This window comes from Branchiostoma belcheri, unplaced genomic scaffold (genome assembly GCF_001625305.1).
Source record: "Branchiostoma belcheri isolate BF01 breed outbred unplaced genomic scaffold, Haploidv18h27 scaffold13, whole genome shotgun sequence".
Lineage (NCBI taxonomy): Eukaryota > Metazoa > Chordata > Leptocardii > Amphioxiformes > Branchiostomatidae > Branchiostoma > Branchiostoma belcheri.
In genome coordinates, this window is record NW_017802713.1 from 263,524 (window position 1) to 272,910 (window position 9,387).

General features: G+C 38.0%; 2 long non-coding RNA genes across 3 annotated transcripts in view; both read right to left on the reverse strand.

Moving 5' to 3' along the window:
• Positions 1–499: 499 nt before the first annotated feature.
• Positions 500–4,863, reverse strand: LOC109463932. The gene is made up of 4 exons (XR_002139850.1): positions 4,751–4,863; positions 2,043–2,209; positions 1,344–1,425; positions 500–746 (listed from the first exon to the last, which is right to left on the reverse strand). It is a non-coding gene; the product is annotated as an uncharacterized LOC109463932 (long non-coding RNA).
• A 3,238-nt stretch (positions 4,864–8,101) lies between these two features.
• Positions 8,102–9,387, reverse strand: part of LOC109463933 — a 1,729-nt gene continuing 443 nt past the window's right edge. For both annotated transcript variants that reach the window (XR_002139852.1, XR_002139851.1), the window contains exons 2-3: positions 8,805–8,877; positions 8,102–8,562 (exon numbers count right to left, since the gene is read on the reverse strand). This is a non-coding gene — a long non-coding RNA (uncharacterized LOC109463933). The remainder of the gene's footprint in view (positions 8,563–8,804; positions 8,878–9,387) is intronic.

The window sequence follows — 9,387 nt, forward strand, 5'->3', positions numbered from 1 at the left end:
CCACAGCAGGCTCCAATCACTGTCCTAGATTCAGGTACCACATCCTTGACAGACTCGGGTGTACTTCTCCGAAAGATGGCGATTAAAAAACACAACTACTACTAACTAAAATGCCAATTATTTATTAATTTGATTAATTGTAATATAATTTTCAGACGAATCCTTACATGAGCGATTATGATACAGGAGTATTTCTAACAATACCTAGAATGTAAAAGAGAGGGAAGCATCATCATGGACTGAAACCTTTACCAATAATACAGAATGTTAGTACAATCCACCCCACGTCTTTGATCTTATTTATCATTTATCTTTTTTTTTATATTCCAACGCGTAATCACAAGACGTGTTGGGAACAAGAGATATTAATGCCGCCACCAACAGAGGGGATAATACAATACTCATCTTCACCTGACCGAAGTGAGTAAAGTCGTGTAAAGTGCCTTTCCCAAGGGCACAAGATCGGTGGCATGTCAGGACTCGAACCCGGGACCTCTTGGTTCCGAGTCGAGCACTGCCGTTACGCCACACGACCCCGCATTTATCTGTAGAGTCATGTCATTCCTTTGAAGTTCCTTCCCCGTTGAGCTGAAGCCACGATTCAGACAGTCAGACAGGGCAGGCCTTTTTCTCTGGGATGTCGTCTGTAGACTCTGAGACGATGGACACAATGGTGACGGCGCTGGTCAACTCAAAGGACTCGGCAGCAGAAAACTCATATTCCTCCCGCCTCCTTTTGTCGTCGTCTGTTGTTGTAAAACAAAACGATAGGTACCATCTATGGATCAGTATAATAGTTCAAACACTGCCTGTTATGTGAAATAATTATAGTAGATTTCAAGTTGCACGTTTCTCTATTGCTTCAAATATATGAAACATTAGCGACATGCAATTCTATGCTAAAATATCATTTTTTTTATTCATAAGAATCGTGAGCATAAATGAACCATCTCTTTCCACTAAATATAAAGTGGAACATCAATCACATAAAAATAACGTATCATGTTGTACATAGAGTTCCTCATTTTCCTCGGTGTTTTTCGATCTTTAGAATATTATTTTCAATCCAATAACCTCATACTATAACGACATACGTTCACATCATAACTCAAATGTTGCTATAGTAATGTGATATGATATTTTACAGGTTTTGATCTTGTACATGACAAACGATATATGATAAGACAAACAACTAAGACATGATATTAAAAGATGCAAAAGAAATGTTATTGATTTGAATTTCCTTCTTTATATAATTTTCATGCAAAGAGTTAGGCTTCCATGAAAAACAAGAACAATAACAACAGAATGACAACGACAACAATAACATAAGTTGTATTTACCGTGGCACTTCTTACACAAATAGAAGATGACAGCTATGACTTCCAGAATTACTAAGGTACAGACAATAATCTGCAGAATAAACTGAAAAATATAAATATGCATGCAGCAATGATAAATATTTATGCACGAACATGAGATTTACTAGGACTTGCATTGATCATAAAGGCCACATTCGCATTAGGATGAAATTGTCCGGATCAAGCCGAATTGATCCGGATCGAAGCCGGATCAAAGCGAATCAATTCAGTTCGATCCGGACAATTTTATCCTAGTGGGAAAAGGGCCGAAATCGTTTCCATTATCAAGTATATTAACATGCTTTGTACATCAATGATACACAGCCGTTCCTATATACTGTACCGTAAAAAGATTGTGAAAAGGACCAAAAGCTAGCAGAGAAATCTCACTGGATCTATATATTCTGAATCACTCACAAAACCGAAGCAATTGGCAGTTTAAGAAAGAGTCAAATCCGTAATCTCCAAGGAGAGGCCAGGTTACATATGCATTAGGCCTGTTTTTCACGTTTCGTTTTCCATTGATATATATATAATTACACATGTAGGTCAGGGTACAAAAAGGAAAGCCGACAAAATACTAGAAATTCCGAAAAAACACCCAAAAAGCGAAAGAGACCTCCAAAAACAGGCCCAACCACTGCTTGGAGAGTAACAAATCCATATACGTTTATTACTTACGTATATTGTATCCATGGCGAGGCCTTTTCGCATGAACAGCACGTAGGTCGAACTGGTTTGCGCTGGTCTTTAGATCAGTCGAGGTCGCACAGAAGAGCTCTTAAAACCTCGTTGAATCTCGCGAGAGAACGACCTTGAGGAACAAAGCTGGTACGAGTATCGCCTTCCTGCAGATATAAATATGCGGGGGCATCTCGATGAACTGTACTCAATAAAATGACGGACAACTTACTGTGCAATTTTGTAACTATATTTCAGCAGTGAAAACCCAAACTTGTGTAATGTTGTCACAGTGGTGTACACAATTGTGCCAAATTTATTATTTGATTCTGACGTTTTGGATACCAATGGCAATGCAATTCTGTTTTCCATTCAATCAATAAATTCTACGCAACAAAATGACGGCCAACATAATGTGTAATTTCTAACTATAATTCAGCAGTGAAAACCCAAACTTGTGTAATTTTTGGTGTATTCACAATTAAACGATGTGCCAAATTTATGATTTACTTCTGACGTTTTGGATACCGATGGAATTATGTTTTCCATTCAATCTAATCAGTATGTGTTATAGAAAACAACTGTTCTGAAGCTTTTCAATAAGAGCTAATCATTTCAATATAGTGTAGATCTAACCGAAGTTGCTTGATTTTATCTTCTTGTTTTTAATGATATATGTGTGCCGACTTGTTTCAACTGCCTTTAAATATCTTTAGATATGTATTGTTATCTTTGTGTAATTTGCTCTATATGATCCCGTCATTATGTTAAGTACGATTTTGATATAAGAATTAACAGATTTCAAGTTATCATGCAAAGCTGTATGTGACATGCAAGTTGTTTACAATAAATCTGAATCTTTATCTGTTCAAAGTGCATGCTTTTCATTCAGAATAATCATTGATGAAAATTGTGGCCTCGCATATCAAAAACAAGTCACACAACAAAGAGGATGACTTCACGAGCCAGGAAACGTGCTTAGTGAAGGCAGCCCGAGTCGGTGGTTCTGACGCAAGTCGGTGGGTTTGAAACTCCATTTGATCTCTGATGAAACCAGGCCTCAAAAGGCAACATAACGAAATAACATGCCACAAAGGCGCTCTTATCTTATATATAAGACCTTGCCTGTAGGAATAGTTGAATATGCTATTACGCTTTTTTTTCTTTTATTCGATATTGTTATACAATTATATTTTTTTCAAAACTGTAAGTACAGGATATAAGAATGTTAAACAACCTCTATGCTTAGATCTATGCTTAGATCTTATGCTTAACCTCTATGCTTAGTCATGAAAATTTATTTTCCTTATAATGCATAATAAAAAGGGAGAAAGAAGTAATTTAGATCATATAAAACCATATAGTTTCTATGTGAGTATCCACTAGAATCTGACCTTACCTTACCTTAGACTTATACTGTATATAGCTGAAGACGAGGGTATATAACAAAGAAAATAAACCAAAATCATAATGGACGATATTGGGGTTGGCAATTATTTTCCCCCGTAACGAGCTCTCTCCGTGTTCTTCGCCTAAATTATACTCTTTCATATCACGGCTGCAACTTATAACACGGGCTCATGTGTGTAATCTCCAAGCAGATCCCTTTCGGTGGCAAAAAGACAGTATCAAATTAGCCAGGCAGTATCCACTAGCCAGAGAAGGTCGCCGTTGGTGGGGGTAGCGACAAAAAAACGGCCATATATAAAAAGCTAACGGTCATTCCCCCACAACCTCTGCTTGGAGAGTACCATATGTGGACTCTTGCAACACTATTTTTCCTTAGAAGGCAAAAAACAAAACGGCCCCGTCTGGGAGACCTTACTGTCTCGTCTTAGGGTTGACATCTTGAAGAGGTGATAGTCACCTCTCATTGCAATTTCTTCCACACATGTGGCGAATCTTCATAAATAGATGAATACACAAAAGTTCCCGGCGTCCGGCAGTCCACCGGGCCATTTTTTTACATCACTGATCAGCTCCACAGAACGACCTTAATCACAGGAAAACCCTAGGTGGGTTAGCACTAAGAACATGTTTTTGAATGTAAAGGTCGTCTATATCTATTACCACGACGTACAGCCGGCGGCCTCCCGAAATCAGAGCCCCGGGCCGGGGGCTACACACCGTAACAGTACCGGTGTAATTGTGCTATATGTGAAGTGCTAAGAAAAAGGTTTTTGAATCTTTCTTTCCCCGTACGACCAAGCTTGGGGTTCCCTCCCTGACAAATGTTTCCCACCAACCTACAATCTAAAGGGTTTCAAATCAAACGTTCACCGCCATCTCCTGACATAGCCATGTTTCTCTCATATTTCTAGTTCAATGTCGAGGAGTGGTCGTATAGGCCTTGCATTGAACCGCTTCGTTAAAAAAACCCTAGGTGGGTTAGCACTAAGAACAGTTTTTGAATGTAAACGTAGTCATCTTCATTACCACGACGTACAGCCGGCCGCGGCCTCCCGAAATCAGAGCCCGGCCGGGGACAACACTCCGTACTAGTACCGGTGTGATTGTGCTCTAAGCAAGTGCTAAGAAAATGTTTTTGAATGTGAAGGTCGTCACATATTCATTACCACGACGTACAGCCGGTAGCCTACCGAAATCAGAGCCCCGGCAGTGGCCTACACACCATAACAGTACCAGTACTAGTGTAATTGTGCTCTAAGCTTTCCTCAGACTAAGTACGTGGAACGTTAAACACTCACCGTCTTGTATGGATGACCATGCAGTCCATTGGCAGTTCCTCTCACCGCCCAACGCTAAACCTCTTGCCTCCTCTGCACGGCTGTATATAGACCAAAACGTGCCGATGTACAAATTGAATCTTACAGAGACGCACGGGAGCCACGAATATAGCTCCCGTGTTTATACAATCCCTTCGCCTATGACGTTCCCAGGCCGAGATGCATATAATTTCTCTAATCTAAACGCCGGTGTAGAGCGTGTGCCCAAAATAGCGACCAATTGGAAGGTCGCCAGTGAGGAAATCAGCATTAGTAATCCTCACGTACTCTCGCACAGGTCTACTGGTTTATATGTGATTGGGGGCAATTAATGATACACTTACTGGACCTTTGATTGACTGACAATTTTCTACATTTAGGCCACACCGACTTGATTTTATGGATGACATCGGCGCGCGCATTGATTTTCGCCTGTTCTAAAAAAATAAGATCACGTCCACCAAGGCTCTGGTCTGGCTCTAGGCCTGGGTAGTCCATGGCAGTTAGTGGCAATACGGAGCCGGGCACCCAGGCTACCGAAGCTCCACGACCCAAAAACACAGTACAGTGCTGATTCAGAAATTCCGGAAAAAGCCAGCTTGTGCCGGCTTGCATTGTCGTATACGCCACTAAGTACTGCCGCACATTCACAATACCAGCATTGTATTCCTGTGGTTTAGTAGCATTTTTTATTTTTGGCCGGAATTTTTTTATTCGCCCGCGCGCACTAGTTTGGGGGTCTTCAGAGGATGTCATCCATAAAATTAAGACGGTGTGGCCTAGTGCATTTATGTGCACTTAACGTGATATAATGATGGGAAACATGCAGCAAGGGGCTGTCGTGTGTTTTTATTTCCACAACAAAACGTGGTGTAAATTCGGGTTGAACTGCACGCCGTTTATGGCCTATTTATCGGGTATTTCCCAAATCACATTTATTTTTCCACAACAGTATTTTCAAACTCTCATTTGGTGCGTTATATAGTTACCTATATTTATTTCCATGAAATGTCATGGAGGTTATATTTTCAGTTGCATTTGTCTGTCATTCTGTTGGCAAACAACATAACTCAAGAACTGCTGAATGGATTGGTTTCATACTTGGTGCGTTGGTAGGGTGTTACGAAAACTGAAAATGATTAGATTTTAATTGGGCCCCCTAGTGGCTTCCCTTTGGTACTGCAGCGGAACTTACAAGTATAAGAATCAAACACTAATGACAATAACAAAGTTAAGGTTTTTCGAAGGAGGTTTATTTTAGGATAGTAACGTTACATAAAAGTACATATCAAATGCACCCGAAGGGATTTCAGGGCAGCAAACCTGGATTTTAAAGGTCACTTTTTCTATCTTTATTGTTTATCTTTATTATCTTTATTGTTGAGTGTCCATTGTATAGCGATCAACGATCTGCCTTTGTTGTTGGAATACAGTTAGAACAAAGCGGGCGCATCTAACAAAGGATGATATATTCATATCAATTTTTTTTCAATTAACCATGATGTAAAACTGTAAATTCGTATACAAATGTCTAAAGAAGAGAGAAGAAACATGTACAGCTTAGATATAGATGTAGATAGAACATAGCATTGTTTGCCTAATCCTTTTTGTAACTTAAGAGTGCATTTAGAGTAACGTAAGGAGTGGTTGACTCCACCCCTATCCCATACTGTATTGATGTGGTTAAAATGCGGTGTCGCTGATAGTTGACTGGTTCTAGCTATTTATTGGTGGTACCAAAAATAACGGGACTCCTAATTTTTTAGGAAAATAGATTTTACGAAAATAGATATCCTGATCCAGAATATCTTCGTTTTGCCGCCCTGAAATTGCATTGAATTAATTTTTGTAAATGTCACTATAGAGATACGAGCGTACCAACCAATTTGAGATACATAAATTGCCACTTCTTTGCACAAAGAAAGAAATACATAGTCCGCACATTTAGTACAATCTGGACAGACTTAATGCCTTGAACCTTGATTCGTTTCCTCCAATATGTTGTACTGAGATGTGGTATTACCAAATGCGACAAGGCCTAGGAAAAAAATTTTGTGTTTCCTGTTTCCCGACCGACCCTAGAAAAAAACTGCCGACCCTTGACTTTTTTTGTGTGGATCCCTGCAAGAGACTTACATTTTTCCAGCTACTCGACTTTTTCTACCTCCATGATCTGACACCTGAGTGATGAAACATTGTGAAAACGGTTTTCCAACATTGACATTGAAGATATAAGTGTCCTCATGCAAGTTGTACTTTGTTGAACTGTATTGTATAAGTTGGATCACTAGAGATCTAGAAGTCTAATAAAAAAGAAAAGAATGAAAAAAAAGAATGAAAAAAAGAAGATAATCCCTACCAAACGACCCTATTTTTTCAGGACTAAAACAGGAAACATAACATTTGTTTTCCTAGGCCCAAGGGCTCTTTGACAGGTACACATGCATGGCTTACACGTGTAAACTGTAGTTATGACAAGTCGTCTACTCGCTCCTGTCAGTACCACCCACCGCCGCCCGTGAAGCTAGTGTGTTACGCCACGGGTCTGCTCGTTAAAGGTATTCATATTCTGACTCTGACGTAAATGCAACGAGTAGCTAAGACTCCAATGTCTACAGGATATTCAAATGCCAACAAAATAAGCCGTGTTTTGCCACGTACGCATATGATTCTGTATGAAAACGGCGTATTAAGAGAGTACATCATTTTAATATTACATGTACTATTAAAATGAATATGTCTCTACATGCACATCGAACATGAAAGACATCACACATTTCCACAAGCTATCTTCAGCTATGTCAGCATCCATACATAGACTTAATGATTGTCTCAATAGTTTCCTTGTTCCGCATAGCTAAAATGAATATGTCTATACAGACTTAAGAAGGGCAAAGCCATGTCACTGTGTACATTCATGAAATATATAGCCCATTGCAATAACAGCATATATTATTATGCCAATCACGGCTTATCACAGAAACAATTTACACATCGATACACACGGGTGTCAATATTGGCTTTGTATCTTAGCGTCTTGATTCTTAAGTATTTTGTTTACAAATATATTCAACATCTAATAGTCTATTCATCATCTAGTGACATATGTAGAAGAAGTATTTACTTTTCAAAGAAAAATTTCCAGTCTCCATAAAGTACATAATCTTCTTATACATCGGGTTCAACTTAAATTTTCTTAAGATAGGTTTCCTTAGGCTAGCTATCCCATACTTAAATGAGTTTTGATTTGATTTACTAGACTGTTAAAATGACTTGCAGCAAGATCTGCTCAACTAGCGGAAGGCAATCATAATGACCGCGCGAAACCCTGATTTTTCTGGGTGGTACCCTAAACATCAGGCAAAGGCCCTTCCAGTAACTATTTCCGTCTGCATTTTGGGTGGAGCAAAAAGACCCACACTAACCACACACTGGGATAGTGTGGTTTCAACTCAGTATGTGGATAAGTGACTAGAATATTGACTTTGAAAATCGGATTTCCAAGCCCTAAACACTGCACTGGGTACCTTTAAATACTTAGCAATTTACCGAATGCAGTGCACTTCAATGATATTGCCAGCAGTGTAGCTTATAGTGCCCTTACTGTTTATTAGCATTCTTGTTAATTGCCTTCGTGAGAAGGGTATGATTCGTCTACACCTCCTGCTTGTTGTTTGCATTGTCCTTGTCATCTTTCTGTTTTGGCCCTTCCTCCTTGGTGACACCATCGCTCGTCTGCGTGTAGTAAATAGCAACCGGCCTTGTCTTTCGCTTCCGTCTGATCTCACCACATTCTGTCAACAGTGGAAAGTGGTGAACAGTAATTTTCTAGTAGATACTGCCATATATAACGACGTGTGTGTGTGCGTGCGTGTGTGTGTGCGTGTGTTTTGATGGACAGAAATATAAACAGTTAGAATTAAAATAACATTTTTAAATACAGTTTACACATAACACAAAACAGACCAACTACCTCAATATACAGCATGGACGTACAATAACAAACGACAAAAAAAAATCGAAATTTTGGACTTACTTGTGGCGCAATACGCTATGCAAAAGCCGACTAAGCCGAATATATACGTCGAGGCGACGAAGATCATGATTATCTACAGTAAAATCAAATGCAAAAATTCAGCATACAAATATGGACAATTAACGTTTCATTGAAAATGCTGCTAGATGGTTTTCTTTCTTTTTATTTCCTAGAAAAAATGGCCTGTAGGCCGCTCATCGTATAATAATAATAATAATAATGATAATAATAATAACAACAACAACAATACTACTACTACTACTACTACTACTAATAATAATAATAGTAATGCTACTACTACTACTACTACTAATAATAATAATAGTAATGCTACTACTACTACTACTACTACTAATGATAATAATAAAAATAATAATAATAATAATAATAATAATAATAATAATAATAATAAAATAATAAAATAAAATAAAATAATAATAATAATAATAATAATAATAATAATAATAATAATAATAATAATAATAATAATAATAATAATAATAATAATAATAATAATAATAATAATAATAATAATAATAATAATAATAATAATAATAATAATAATAATAATAATAATAATAAT